Source organism: Macaca mulatta, chromosome 16, assembly GCF_049350105.2.
Source record: "Macaca mulatta isolate MMU2019108-1 chromosome 16, T2T-MMU8v2.0, whole genome shotgun sequence".
Lineage (NCBI taxonomy): Eukaryota > Metazoa > Chordata > Mammalia > Primates > Cercopithecidae > Macaca > Macaca mulatta.
This window is the reverse complement of record NC_133421.1, coordinates 48688648-48704963: the sequence shown is the minus strand read 5'-3', so window position 1 is coordinate 48704963 and position 16316 is coordinate 48688648. Positions and strand designations below refer to the sequence as shown.

The following is a 16316-nucleotide window of genomic DNA, read 5'->3' as shown; positions in this document are numbered from 1 at the left end:
AATAATGGAAAACTTTCCAAAACTTAAGAACGATATAAATATCCAGTTATGGGAAGGACTGAGAACAACAGTCAACCCAAAAAAAAAATACTCTAACACATATAATAATAAAACACTCAAAGGTCAAGGACAAAGAGAAGATCCTAAAAGCAGCATGAGAAGAGAAGCAAATACTGTATCTCCAATTTGTCTGGCAACAGACTTCCCAATGTAAATCATATAAGCCAGGAGGGAGCATAACAACATTTTCAAAGTGCTCAAGGAGAAAACACTGCCATTCAAGAATACTGTATTCAGCAAAATTATATCGAAATGTGAAGGGGAAATAAAATATTTCTGAGACAAACAAAAACAGATAACTTGCCACCACCAGACCCACCTAACAAGAAATGCTAACAAGAATAATTCAATCTGAACCAAGAAAACTCTGATGTGCAAAAAGAAAGCTTTTCAAGGTATAAAACTCACTGGTAAAAAGTACGTGGTGAAACACAAACTACTCTATAACTGAAATGGTGGTGTGCAATCTGCTCATAACTCTAGTATGAAACCCAAAAGACAAATCTATCAAAAAAAAAATCGCTATTAGCAACCTGTTAAGACATAGATGATACAAAAAATATAAACTGATACAACCAAAGTCAAGATGCTGGGGGTACCAGGCATGGTATCTCACACCTGTAATCCCAGCACTTTTGGAGGGCAGATCATTTGTGGTCAGGAGATCAAGACCAGCGTGGCCAACGTGGTAAAACCCTGTCTCTAGGCATGGTGGCACATGTCTGTAATCCCAGCTACTCAGGAGGCTGAGGCAGGAGAATCATTTGAACCCAGGAGATGGAGGTTGCAATGAGCTGAGATCGTGCCACTGGGCAACAGAGTAAGACTTTTCTCAAAAACAAACAAACAAAAAAAGACGCTGGGTGATCGAGTAAAAGTATAAATTCTTTTTACATGTTCTTTTGCCTGCCTTTGTTTCTACTCTTCTATTTGTGATCTAAGATAAGTTGTGGTCTCTTTAAAATAACTTTTTATATCTATTATAAGATGTTTCTGTAAGCCTCCTGGTAACCACAACACAAAAACTTGTAACACAAAATCCTGTAACAGACTCACTAAAAAGAAATAGCAAGAAATTAACAGCATACTACCAGAGAAAATAACTTATCCACAAAGGAAGGCACTAAGAAAGAAACAACCAGAAAACAAGCAAAAGAATGGCAGTAGTAACTTCTTACTTATTAATAATAACACTGAATGTAAATGGTCTCAATTATCCAACTAAAAGGTACAGACTAGGCTGAATGGATAAAGAAACAAGACCAAATTTTATGTTGCCTTCAAGAAATCCACTTCACCCATAAAGACACACATAGACTGAAAGTGAAGGGGTGAGAAAAGATACTCCACGTATCTGGAAACCAAAAGAGAGCAGGAATAGCTATACTTATATGAGAAAATAGACAATCTAAGATTATAAAAAGAGCAGAGAAGGGCACTATACAATGATAAAGGGGCCAATTAAGCAAGCATATGTAACAATTATAAATATTCAACCAATACTGGATATCTCAAGTCTATAAAGAAAATATTAATAGAACTAAAACAGAGATGGACTGTAATACAATAAAAGAAGGAGACCCTATTCCAGTAACGCACAGATCATTCAAACATAAAATCAACAATGAAACAGCAGAGTTAAACTACATACTAGATCCAACAAGCCTAACTGATGTTTAGAGAACATTTTATCCAACTGCTGCAGCACACATTTTCTTTACCAGCACATGGGACATTCTCTAGAAGAGACCATATCTGAGGTCATAAAACAAATCTGAACAAAACTTTTAAAATAAAAATCATATCAAGTATCTTTTCTGGCCACAATGGACTAAAACTAGAACTTAACAAGAAGAACTGGGGAAAATATATAAACACATAGAAATTTAAAAACATGCTCCTGAGTGACCAATGGGTCAATGAAGAAATAAAGAAAGAAATTTTAAAATGTCTTGAAACAAATGCAAATGGAAAAATGGAAATGCAATATACAGGCCAGGCATGGTGGCTCATGCCTGTAATCCCAGCACTTTGGGAGGCTGAGGGGGCAGATCACTTGCGGTCAGAAGTTCGAGACCAGCCTGGCCAACATGGTGAAATTCCGTCTCTACTAAAAATACAAAAATTAGCCAGGAGTGGTGGTGGGTACCTGTACTCCCAGTTACTCTGGAGGCTGAGGCAGGAGAATCACTTGAACTCAGGAGATAGAGCCTGCAGTGACTCAAGATTGTGCCATTGCACTCCAGTCTGGGCAAGAGAGCGAGACTCGATTTCAAAAAAAAAAAAAAATCCAATATACCAAAACCTATGGAATACAGCAAAAGCAGTACTAAGAGGCAAGTTTATAGCAATAAATGCCACATGAGAAAAATGAAAAGCTTCAAATAAACAACCTAACGAATATACCTCAAGGAACTAGAAGCAAGAACAAACCAAAGCCAAAAATAGTAGAAGGACAGAAATAATAAAGATCAGAGGAGAAACTAATGAAATTGAAGCTAAAAAGAAATACAGATCAATAGAACAAAACATTGGTTTCCAAAATGTAAACAGAATCAACAAGCCTTGAGCTAGACTAAGAAAAAAGAGAGAAGACCTAAATAAATAAAATCAGAAACAAAGAAAGGACACATAACAACTGAGACCTCAGAAACACAAAAAAATCATTAGAGACTACTGTGAACAATTATACTCCAACAAATTGGAAAACCTAGACGAAATGGATAAATTTCTGGAAACATACAACCTCCAAGATTGAATCATGAAGAAATAGAAAACCTCAACAAACCAATAAAAAGTAACAAAACTGAAGCTATAATAAAAAACCTCCATAAAAAGCAAAATAAGCCCAGGACTTGACAACTTCACTGCCGAATTCTACCAAACATGTAAAGAAGAATTAATACCAATTGTACTTAAACTCTTCAAAAAAATTGAAGAGGAGGACATACTTCCAAACTCATCCTACAAGGCCAGCATTACCTTGATACTAAAATCAGATAAGGACACGACAACAAGAAAAGAAAACTACAGGCCAATATCCCTGATGAACATCCATGTGAAAATCCTCAACAAAATACTAGTGAACAGAATTCAACAACACACTAAAAAGATCATTTATAATGATCAAATGGGATTCATTCCAGGGATGCAAGGATGGTTCAGCATAAGCAAATGAATAAATATGATATAGCATATTAACAGAATCAAGAACAAAAACCACATATTTCAATAGATACTGAAAAAGTATTTTACAAAATTCAACATCCTTTATGATAAGAAAAAACCCCTCATCAAAACGGGTATAGAAGCAACATACTTCAAAATAATAAAACCATTTATGACAAATCCACAGCTACCATCATACTGAACAGGGAAAAAAATGAAGGTTTTTCCTCTGAAGACTAGAACAAGACAAGGATGCCCAGTCTCACTACTGTTACTCAGTGTAATACTGCCAGTCCTGGCCAGAGTAATTAGGCAAGAGAAAGAAATAAAGGGCAACCAAATTGGAAAGGAAGAATTCAAATTAGCCTTGTTTGCATACAACATGATCTTAACCCAGAAAAGGTTACAGAACTCACCAAAAAATTGTTAGAGCTGATCAGTGAATTCAGTCAAGTTGCAAGTTACAAAATGAACATATAAAAATCATTAGCATTTATATACATCAACAGAGAACAATCTGAAAAATCCAGAAAGCAATCAATCCCATTTGTAACAGCTACAAAAATATAAAACTCCTAGGTCTCAATCTAACTAAAGAAGTGAAAGATCTATAAAAACTATGAAATATGAAAGAAATTGAAGAAGGCACAAAAAATGGAAAGATATTCCATGCTTATGGATCAGAAGAATACTGTTAAAACCACAATACTATCCAAAGTAGTTTACAGATTCAATGCAATCCCTATCAAAATTCCAATGACATTCTTTACAGAAATAGGAAAAAAAAACTTAACATTTATATGGAACCACAAAAGACCACAAATAGCCAAAGCAATCCTGAGCCAAAGGAACTGAAGGCATCACACTTCCTGACTTCAAAATTTACTACACGTCTATAATAATCAAAACAGCATGGTGCTGGCATAAAAATAGATACATAGACCAATGGAACGGTCTAGAGAAACTAAACATAAATCCATACATTTACAGCCAATTCATCTTTGACAAAGATGCCAAGAACATAAAAAGGTGAAAGAACAGTCTTTTCAATAAGTGGTGCTGTAATAACTGGATAGTTATGCAGAATAATGAAACTAGACCTCTATCTCTCACCACAACAAAAATCAAACAAAAATGGATTAAAAACATAAGTCTAAGACCTCAAACTATGAAACTACTAAAAGAAAATTTTGGGGAAACAGTCCAGGACACTGGTCTGGGCAAAGCCTTTTTGTGTAAAACCTCAAAACACAGACAACCAAAGCAAAATAGACAAATGAGATTACCTGAAGCGAACAAGCTTCTACACAGCAAAAGAAATAATCAACAAAGTGAAGAAACAACCCACAAAATGGGAGGAAATATTTGCAAACTATTCATCTGACAAAGAATTTGTAACTACAATATATAAAGAGCTCAAGTAACTCAACAGCAAAAACCCCCAAATAATCTGATTTTAAAATGGGCAAAATCCAACCCAATTAGAAACAAAAGAAAAAATAAGAAAATTTAAAATAGGCAAAGGTCTGAACACATATTTCTCAAAAGAAGACATACAAATAGCCAATAGGTATATGAAAAAAAATGCTCAACATCACTAGTCATCAGAGAAACACAAATCAAAACCACAATGAGATACCATCTCACCCTAGTAAAAACGGCTTGTGTCAAAAGGACAATCAATAAAAGATGCTGGTGAGAATGTGGAGAAAAGAGACCCTTGCACACTGCTGGTGGAAACGTAAATTAGTGCAGCCACTTATGGAGCACAGTATGGAGGTTCCTCAGAAAACTAAAAATAGAATTACCATATAATCCAGCAATTCTACTACCATGTATATAGCCAAAAGAAAGAAAATCAATGCATCTAAGGGATATCTGTACTTCCATGTTTGCTGCAGCACTGTTCACAACAGCCAAAATATGGAATCACTCTAAGTGTTCATCAACAGATGAAAGAATAAAGCATATATGGTATATACAGCAATGAAATATTCAGCTATTAAAAAAAGAATGAAATCCTGTCATTTGCAGCAACATAGCTGAAACTGCAGGCCACTATGTTAACAGAAATAAGCCAGGCACAGTGAAATGTTGCATGATCTCACTCCTAGGTGGGAACTACAAAAGTGGATCTTTGATCCTTTTGCAGTTCATAAGCATGATGATTGGGTTTTCACACTGCTGTGTGAGATGTGCCTCCCTTAAGTCTCGTTACAACGTCAGCACATTACCCATATGATGTGAAAAAAAAAAAAAACAGTGGGTCTCATGAAGATAGAAAGTAGAATGGCCCAGCACTTTGGGAGGCCAAGACGGGTGGATCACGAGGTCAGGAGATCGAGACCATCCTGGCTAACATGGTGAAACCCTGTCTCTACTAAAAAATACAAAAAATTAGCTGAGCGCGGTAGTGGGTAACTGTAGTCCCAGCTACTCGGGAGGCTGAGGCAGGAGAATGGCGTAAACCTGGGAGGCGGAGCTTGCAGTGAGCTGAGATCCGGCCACTGCACTCCAGCCTGGGCGACAGAGCGAGACTCCATCTCAAAAAAAAAAAAAAAAAAAAAAGTAGAATGGCAGTTATCAGAGGCCAGGAAGTGTGGGGCAGGGGGCAATGAAGGGGAAGAAAATGAATATAAATGTATTTATTACCACTGAACTGTACACTTAAAAATGGTAAAGATGGTAAATTTTATATGTATATTTTAATCTCAATTTTTTGAAGTATAAAAAAGGAGAAAATTGATATGGAATATATAGAAACTTTCTATATTATCTTCCCAACTTTTCTGTAACCCTAAAATGATTCCAAAATTGAAAATTTATTTTATAAATAAAATAATTTTTATAATTTACTACCTCTGGGTAATCTTGGGGTTCATTCTGCTAATGTGACTATTCTGATCCTATAGATTGAAGCAAGAGCTCCTGCCTGAGAGTTTCCTCCTGGACATTCCTTCTGGCCAGCCCTACTGATTTCAGAGTAGCCTAGCCAGCCCCCAGAATCATGTATGCCAATGTAATCATGTAAACCTCTTTAATGCCCTACTGATCCTGTTTCTCTGGTCGAATCTTAACTGACACAGAGGTTTAATTCAATTCCTATCATTCCATCATGGCTAAATGGTGGAAATGATTTCAAATGATTTCAAAATTTATGATATGAAGTTTTTCAAAATTTCTCCCTGACCTCAAATATCTCCCTTACTGCCATTCAGAGTGCTTCTAATTTTACCATTAAATAATACTTCCTTTGGATCTTCTGGTATTTGAATATCCTACCAAGGAGAAAAAGATGCTACTATGAGGAGTTTCATGGCTAGGAAAATGTGCTCTGAAAGCCAAGAGTATAGCTTGACAACATTCTGCTGAAGACATTAGGCATGTGTTTCATGAATCCACTCAATCAGCAGAAGCCAGGAATAGACAGGGAAATCCAAGAAAGATCTGTGGAGTGTCCTCTTGTTTGATGGCATGGATTCCCATGACACACACAGGAGATACACAAGGTTTTTGAGAATGTAGTATCTGCAGAAACACTGCCATCTTGGACTGAAAGGCACAAAGGCATGATTTAAAAGAGGAGAAGGAGGAGGAGGAAGAAGAAGGAGGAGGAGGAGGAGAAGGAGAAGGAGAGGAAGAGGAAGAGGAAGAAAGGAAGAAGAAGGAGGAGGAGGAGGGGGAGGAGGGAGGAGGAGGAGGGGGAGGAGGGGGGAGGAGGAGGGGGAGGAGGGGGGAGGAGGAGGGGGAGGAGGGGGGGAGGAGGAGGAGGAGAAGGCGGCGGCAGTGGGTGCTGCACTTACAAAACTCTACAAGCAGGAAACAGGCTGGTAGAGCTACCTAGGTGCAAACCTGTGCTACCCAATAAAATGTATGAATGACTCCAAGGGCAGAGATGTGCGCTTAGAAGGCCTAAGCTGTGTGTACAAAGGCAGGAATGGGCAGAGCCATAGGCCCAGAAAATGAAGCCACAGTCCAGGAGGGCAGCGCCTCAAGCCAGATGGGAAACTCTGGCCTTGAAACACAATGGAATTTGCCCTGCTAGATTTTAAACATGTTTGAAACCAGTGACTCCTTTATTCTTTTCCACTTCTCCCTTTTGAAATGTCTATCCTATGCACATCCTACTACTGTATTTTGGCAGAAGGTAAGTTTTATTGTAGTTTCATAGCTCCACAGAGGCACAGGAATTTCGCCCCAGGATGAATTCCAGAGTCTCAGCCATACCAGAGTCAGATGACTGAGATGATAAGATTGGACCTTTGAGCTGATAATAATTTAGACTTAGAGTTCATGCTGTAATGGGTTGTGACTTTGGGGGATGTTGGTAGGGAAAAGAGGTAATACTTAGCATATGGCATGAACATGAATACTGGGGGGCAGAGGATGGAATACAGAGAAGTGAATTATAGCCCCCAAAAGACATGTCCACATCCCTCAAAAGATCAAAGAGTTACTCTTTGGCAAAGTAAATGATTAGGTTATAGATCCTAAAAGAAGGGGCTTATCCTGGGTTATCCAGGTTGGTACTTAAAACAATCACATGTATGTTTACAAGAAATACAGAAGAGGAGCAGACTCAGAAATGAGGAGGATGTAATACAATCAGAGAGACAGAGACTGAGTGATGTGGCTATAACTCAAAAGAATGCTAAAGGCCACCAGAGGCTAGAAAAGGCAAAGAACAAATTCTTCCTCAGAATTTCCAAAGGAAGTGCAGCCTTGCTTATATTTTGATTTTATATTTTTGCCCTCCAAAACTGTAAGAGAATAAAATTTCGATATTTTAGGCTCCCAGGTTCATAGCAATTTGTTATGGTAACCACAGGGAAAAAACCATTGAGTAATTCTGGACATCATCCTTAACAACGTGAATTTTATAATATGAACAATCTGCCCAGGACTGAAATTGCTGGGTTCTATGGTAAGTACATATTAATATTTTAAGTAAATGCAAAATTATTTCCCAGAGAAGTTGTACCAACAGCAATGTATGAAATATGAGAAATTTAATTCCTCTATTCACTGACTGCAGGGAGTTAGTTCTTTAAAGGTATCGTGGACATAAGACATACAACTTGTGTCTTTTCATTCTCTTAATGGTTTTGTTCAAAGAGCAGATGTGTTTCATTTTGATGAAATCTACTTTATCAATTTTTCTTTAATGGACTTTGGAATAGAAAATTTTGCAAAGCAAAAACGAAAAAACTTTTTTTTCTTTTTGAGATGGGGTTTGCTCTGTTTCCCAGGTTGGAGTGCAGTGGCGTGATCATGACTCACTGCAACCTTGACCTCCCAGGCTCAAGCAATCCTCCCACCTCAGCCTCCCAAGCAGCTGGGACTACAGACATGCACCACCAGGCCTGGCTAATTATTTTTTGCTTAGTCTCCCTATGTTTCCCGGTCTGGTCTTGAACTCCTGGATTCAATCGATCCTCCCACCTTAGCCTCCCAAAGTACTGGAATTACAACTGTGTCCAACCTTGGTGTCACATTTTGAATGTCTGTCCCTAACCCAAGTCACAAAGGTTTCTTCTGGTGCTCTTATAACTTTATAGTTGTAGGTTCTACATTTAAGTCTACGATCTAATTTGAGTTAATTTGTTGAAAAGACTAACCTTTCTCCACTTCACATCTTTGCACCTTTGTCAAAAATAAGTTGTCTCCACATGTGTGGGAATGGTCACAAGATCCCTACTGATTATTGTAGTTTTAGTAAGTCTTGATATAGGTAGTAACATTCCTCCAACTTTTTCTTTTTCAAAATTATTTTGCTCATAAGTGCTATGCATTTTCATGTGAATTTATCTTGTTAATGTCTACCAAAAGAAAACCCTGCTGGGATACTGATGCAGATTACATCGAGTCTATGGACAAATCTGGAGAGAACTGACATTTTAAATGATGGTAAGTATTCTAGCACAAGAAAATGGTTTAATTCTCCATTTATTTAGGTCTTTACTCTCAGCAATATTTTCTACTTTTCAGAGTACAAGTCTTGCTTATTGAATGTCAGTAGTATATACTTTTGGATTTTTTTAAGTGATCGATTCATTGTTGCTAGTATATAGAAGTGCAACTGACTTTTGTATATTGGTCTAATATCCTGTAACCTTGTTAAAATCATTTATTAGTTCTTTTTAAAAAAATAAAATAAAACCCTTTAGTTTTTCAACATAGACAATCATGTCACTTTTGAATAAAAGATAGTTTTACTCTTGCCTTTCTGATCTGATGATAGTTCTTTCTTTGTTCTCATGTCTCCTCTACAGATCTCCAGGATTCTCTCTCTCTGCAGCTCCCAAGTCTCTGGTGCACTATATTGAGAATCTATGATCTTGGCCTCCCGGGACTCTTAGCAATATCTCACCAATTCAGGGAAACTACCAGGCTCCATTAGGGTTCCCCCTTCCTGCACCATGACTGGAAACTCTTTCAAAGCAATAAATTGGGGCAACCATAGGCATCCTCTTGTGTGTTCTTCATCTCTCAGGGATCACCATCTTTCAATGACTGATGTACAGTAACTAGAAAACCACTGTTCGTTGTTTAGTTGTTTCAGGTAGGAGGGTTAATTCAGTTCTTAACTCTATATTGGCCAAAAGTAGAGGTCCTAATAATGACTCTTTATTTGGCATTTACTGTGCAAGGTGCTTTGCTAAGCATTTTACATATAGTATTTCTGATATTCCTGCAATAAACTCTGAAATCGGTATTGGCCCCATTTTACAGAAGAGTAACTTGAAGATTAGAGGAAGTATTCTGCCTGTCCTTAGTTATATAATTACTAATCAGCATCCAAGTATATAGGGGAGCTGGGAAAATAGGAATGAGGAGTGACTGCTAATGGATAAGAGGTTTAAGGATTATAAAAATGTCCTGAAATTAGATACTAGTGATGACATGCAAACTCTAAAAACATAACAAAAACCACTGAATTACACTTTTAAAAATGAATTTTATAGTATATAAACTATATCTCAGTAAAAATGATGTTTTTGGGGAAAAACTGAAGAGTTATATGACCATATATAGGGTCATGGACAGGGTTGCTAGATTCACAAAAAAAAATACATGAAGTCCAGTTAAATTTGAGTATTAGTATAAGCATAACTAGGAAATATTTGGAACATGTTCACACTAAAAACAAATATTTGCATTTATCTAAAATGACCATCAAATAGTTACCAATTAATAATACTGAATAACTAGATGATTTTCCCCTTGACAATTGAAGATACTAACCATATTATTAGGCAGTATTATTCTAGTATGGTAAAATTAACACTTTTCTGATTTACAGATGTTTCAAAAGCAAGTTTGTCATTCGCCAAAATTAGCATGTTAAGTACAAAAATGACTTGAGTCTGTTTGAGAAAGTATGTTAATAAAATATGTGTAAGGTTAATACTTACTGTTGAAAACAAGGACTATTTTTCTTACTACATATTTGCTTTATGAGGAAAATTACTGTCAGATGCAAAGGATATCCCAAGTCATAGACCACAAAACAACTTAATTCAGTATAATTAGATTCACACACTGAATTCTTTTCCTTGCCTGATTAAAGTACCGTCAGAGTTCTTGGAAGAATCCAGAAAAAACATGTTTTGTAGTACTCAAAGAGGGCCAAATCATGTGAAATATAGATTTCACGACTGGTGTTAAATTTTATATATCAGTTCAAAATAATTTTCTGTAGAACCTTATAAAATTAATTTTATGGTCACTGAGGTCCTGGTATTTGGGGTTTAGAAATTCCCAGTCTCCCATACAGAGTGTGTTCTAGAGCATAATCATTTAAATAATTTCTATTTGATTTTCCTACCTGTTAAGTAGGAACATCACTGGCATTAGCAAACATTTGCACTACAATATGCTAGGCTCCATTCTATGCATGAGAGATGCCAAAAAGCTTAAGCAAAATTTCTATTTCCATATTGGACTTATAGATAAATTAAATGGCAAATAACTTTAATACAAAGAGGTATCAAAAATAGATGTTAAGTGCTTAAAATATCCAAATTCTAAAAGCTCAGAGATGAGATAGAGCATCTCCAGTGACTAGAACAGATGGGACGGGGTTTGAAAAAGAGGTAAGAAATAAAATGTGCCCAGCAGCACACTGAAATATTAACTCTAGGTAAAATGCTCATCAAATTTAAAACTTCCATATGAAAGAGACAAAAACGAATGATAACTAAACTTAAGGGTAAGCAAGTTAGTTGTGCCAGAAAGTAAGGACAAGCTCAAAGAGTGATGAAGATATGTCAAAAGGACACAGACACCAACTTATTGGGCTCCCACTGGCCAAATGTGGGACATTTTGTGCACTCTAATAAGTAATTATTGAGCAAATATAATCCATTGAATAAAATAGGAATCTATGAGACCAAAATGATAGGTAAATAAAGGAATGAATTGAAAGTTCAATGCAGAATGGCATATTTACATAGCTTTAAATTACTGCCCCAAAAACCTATAAATTTTTGTAAGTACAAAAGAGTAACTGCATAGTGAGGAAGACCAGCCGACACCATCTCAGTCATGTGATTAAACTGATCATCATCAATAACAACTCAAAATCATGTACCTCCTGATAGGATGCAATTAGAACCAGCACCTGCTCTGTGACATTCTTGTCAAAGATGAGTAAGCTAAATCTAATCATAACGAAACATCAGATAAAAAATTGAGGCATTTTTGACAAAAAATAAATGACTTGTAATATTTAAATGTGCTGAGAGCACAAATGGCAAAGAAATAATAATGACCTGTTCCAGAATGAAGATTAAAGAGATATAAAAATTCAGTTTCCAGCCAGGCGCAGTGGCTCACGCCTATAATCCTGGCACTTTGGGAGGCCGAGGAGGGTGGATCACGAGGTCAGGAGATCCAGACCATCCTGGCCAACATGGTGAAACCCCGTCTCTACTAAAATTACAAAACAAAATTAGCTGGGCATGGTGGCATCTGCCTGTAATCCCAGCTACTTGGGAGGCTGAGGCAGGAGAATCGCTTGAACCAGGCAGTTGGGAGGTTGCAGTGAGCCGAGATCTCACCACTGCACTGCAGCCTGGTGACAGAGCAAGACTCCATCTCAAAAAACCAAAAAAAAAAGTATAGTTTCCCCTAACTAGATCCTTCTGCTAGTTACTGGGACAATCAGTGAAACTAAAATGGAGTTTCAAAATTAGATGGTGAAAATTTATTGATTTGACTTTTTTATGGTTATATAGAAGAATGTTCTCATTTGTAGAAAATACACATTCAAGCATTGAGGGTAATAGGGCATCATGTCATGTTGGCAATCTACTTTCAAATGATCCAAGGAAAAAATGTATCTGCCTTGGTGGAAGGCCTGTGCATATAAAAATAAATCAGGTACAATTTATTTTTAAAAGAAACCCCAGTATTAGTGGAGACAGACAAGTAGACAACCAGTCAAAATACAAAATAACAAGTACTATAATGGGGCGTAAAATGAGTAACACAAGGAAGAAAAGAATTGACTCCACCTAGAAAAGTAGGAGAAGAAATAAGGTAATTTTTAACATGAATAATGCATGAATGAAAAATACAAATCATGATCCAATGAATATACTTCTAAAATGAAATCTTAAGAAGAATCAATTTCATTAAACTCAGTAGGAACTTCAAAAGTATGCATTGTAGGAATTTTCGGTGAAGAATAAAGCAGATATAATAATCCTTACCCTCAAGAAGGTAAAAATATTTTAAGTATTTAATCTAGGAGAAAGAAATTGGGCATTATATGTATGAGATGTTAACTATTCCCATATTTATTCATGAATGAATTAAAATTTCATAAATAATAATAATTTATTTGCCTGAAATAAATTTGCCTGGTGGGAACATTAGATAAATAATGTTTTATTATATAAATAATAATAATTTGCCTGATGGGAACATTAGAAGAAATGAAAAGATACTGTGTTAATGACTAAAATTCCATTTGCTAGTTTTTCTCTAATCAAGGAACTAACTGGTATGGGTAAAATGTTAAACGGTGATAGCTTAGAAAAGTCATTCAATGCTAAAGGCTAAGATTACCTAGATGATGGTGATGGATGCATAACAGTGTGAATTAGTACCATTGAACTGTATGCTTTAAAATGGTAATGATGGATTTTTTTTTTTTTTTTTTGCATTTCACCACAATTTTCTAAAATGGTAAGATTTCCAAACTATTCTAAAATTCATATAAAACCAAAAAAGAGCCCAAATAGCCAAGGTAATCCTAAGCAAAAAGAACAAGCTGGAGGCATCATGTTACCTGACTTCAAACTATACTACAGGACTGTGATAAGCAAAACAGCATGGTACTGATACAAAAACAGACACACAGACCAATGGAACTAACTAGAGAGCCCAGAAATAAGGCCACATACCTACAACCATCTAATCTTCAACAAAATTGACAAAAACAAGCAATGGGGAAAGGACTCCCTATTCAATAAATGGTTCTGGGATAACTGGCTAGCCATATGCAGAAGGTTGAAACTAAACCCCCTTCCTTACATCATATAAAAAATCAACTCTGGTGGCTCATGCCTGTAATCCCAGCACTTTGGGAGGCCGAGGCAGGTGGATTGCCTAAGGTCAGGAATTCGAGACGAGCCTAGCCAACATAGTGAAACCCCATCTCTACTAAAAATACAAAAATTAGCTGGATGTGGTGGCAGGTACCCCTAAGCCCAGCTACTCAGGAGGCTGAGGCAGGAGAATCACCCGAACTGGGGAGGTGGAGGTTGCAGTGAGCCAAGATGGCGTCATTGCACTCCAGCCTGGGTGACAAGAGCGAGACTTTGTCTCAAAAAAAAAAAAAAATCTACTCAAGATGAATTAAAGACTCAAATATAAAACTCAAAACTATAAAAATTCCAGAAGACAACCTAGGCAATACCATTCTGGACACAGGAACTGGCAAAGATTTCATGACAAAGACACCAAAAGCAATCACACACAACAAAAGCAAAAATTGACAAATCGGCTCCAATTAAACTAAAGAGCTTCTGCACAGCAAAACAAACCATCAACATAGTAAACAGACAATTTATAGAATGGGAGAAAATATCTGCAAACTATGCATCTGACAAAAGTCTAATATCCAGCATCTATAAGAACCTTAAACAAATTTACAAGGAAAAAAAAAAAACCATTATATAGTGGGCAAAGGACATGAACAGACACTTTTCAAAAGACTGTTACTAGAGAAATGTAAATCAAAACCAGGATAAACCATCTCACACCAGCCAGAATGGCTATTTTTATAAAGTCAAAAAATAACAGATGCTGGTGAGGTTGTGGAGAAAAGGGAACACTTCTCACACTTGTAATCGCAGCACTTTGGGAGGCCGGGGCGGGCGGATCACGAGGTCAGGAGATGGAGACTATCCTGGCTAACACGGTGAAACCCCATCTCTACTAAAAATACAAAAAAATTAGCTGGACATGGTGGCAGGCACCTGTAGCCCCAGCTACTTGGGAGGCTGAGGCAGGAGAATGGCGTGAACCCAGGAGGCAGAGTTTGCAGTGAGCCAAGGTTGCGCCACCACACTCCAGCCTGGGCGACAGAGCGAGACTCCATTTCAAAAAAAAAAGAAAGAAAAGGGAACGCTTATACACTGTTAGAGTGTAAGTTAGTTCCATCACTGGGGAATGCAGTGTGTGTATTCCTCAAAGAGCTAAAAACAGTACCGCCATTCAACCCAGCACAATCCCATTCCTGGGTATATACACAAGGGGATATCAATCATTCTACCATAAAGATACATGCATGCGGATGTTCACTGCAGTACTATTCCTAATAGCAAAGACATGGAATCTACCTAAATGCCTATCAATGCCAGACTGGATAAAGAAAATGTGGTACATAGACACCATGGAATAATATGCAGTCACAAAAAAGAATGAGATCATGTCTTTTGCAAGAACATGGATGGAGCTGGAGACCATTATCCTTAGCAAACTAATACAGGAACAGAAAACCAAATACTGCATGTTCTCACTTATAAGTGGAAGCTAAACGATGAGAACACATGGATACACAGAGGGAACAACAGACACTGGGGCCTGCTTGAGGGTGGAGGATGGGAGGAGGGAGAGGATCAGAAAAAAATAACTATTGGGTACTAGGACTAATACCTGAATGGCAAAATAATCTGTACAACAAACCCCCATGACACGAATATACCTACATAAACCTGCAAATGTACCCTTGAATTTAAAATAAAAGTTTAGGCCAGGCACGGTGGCTCATGCCTGTAATCCCAGCACTTTGGGAGGCCAAGGCAGGTGGATCACCCGAGATCAGGAGTTTGAGACCAGCTCACCAACATAGTGGAACCCCATCTCTACTAAAAACACAAAAAATTAACTGGGCATGCTATTGGGCACCTGTAATCCCAGCTACTCGGGAGGCTACGACAGGAGAATCGCCTGAACCCAGGAGGCAGAGGTTTCAGTGAGTTGAGATCTAGACACTGCACTCCAGCCTGGACAACAGAGCAAGACTCTCTCAAAAGAAAAAACAAAAAGTTTAAAAATAATTTTTAAAAAATTAAAAAGATAAGACTTCCCAGTTTAGCCTGAGAGTAAAATAACAGAGATAAAGAAAAATGTGCAAACCCATTTCCTGTCTTTAGTTTTTTCTAAACTGTAGTAACAAGAACACAAAAAGCAGGAAAAATATAAATAAGGGATACAAATTCAAGATTTTAACATTTTAATTAAAGCTGATGAATTAATTCAAATAGAACTTGAACTATGAAAATGCCAAACCCGGCCAGGTGCGGTGGCTCACGTCTATAATGCCAGCACTTTGGGAGGCCGAGGCGGGTGAACCACCTGAGGTCAGGAGTTCAAGACCAGCCTGGCCAACATGTTGAAACCTTGTCTCTACTAAAAATACAAAAATTAGCCAGGTGTGGTGGCGGGTGCCTATAGTCCCAGCTACTCGGGGGTGCTGAGGCAGGAGAATTGCTTGAACCCGGGGGACAGAAGCTGCAGTGAGCCAAGATCACGCCACTACACTCCAGCCTGGGTGACAGAGTGAGACTCCGTCT

The 16316-nt window shown here is 37.4% G+C and overlaps 1 protein-coding gene and 1 non-coding gene across 25 annotated transcripts in view; one reads left to right on the top strand and one right to left on the bottom strand.

The window, feature by feature from the left end:
- The window catches only part of BCAS3 (BCAS3 microtubule associated cell migration factor), a 712862-nt gene that overhangs the window by 428889 nt on the left and 267657 nt on the right, over positions 1–16316 (bottom strand). The gene's annotated exons all lie outside the window — the stretch shown is intronic.
- On the top strand, positions 5369–5472 carry LOC114673324 (small nucleolar RNA U13). Its single transcript, XR_003724041.2, has one exon. It is a non-coding gene; the product is annotated as a small nucleolar RNA U13 (small nucleolar RNA).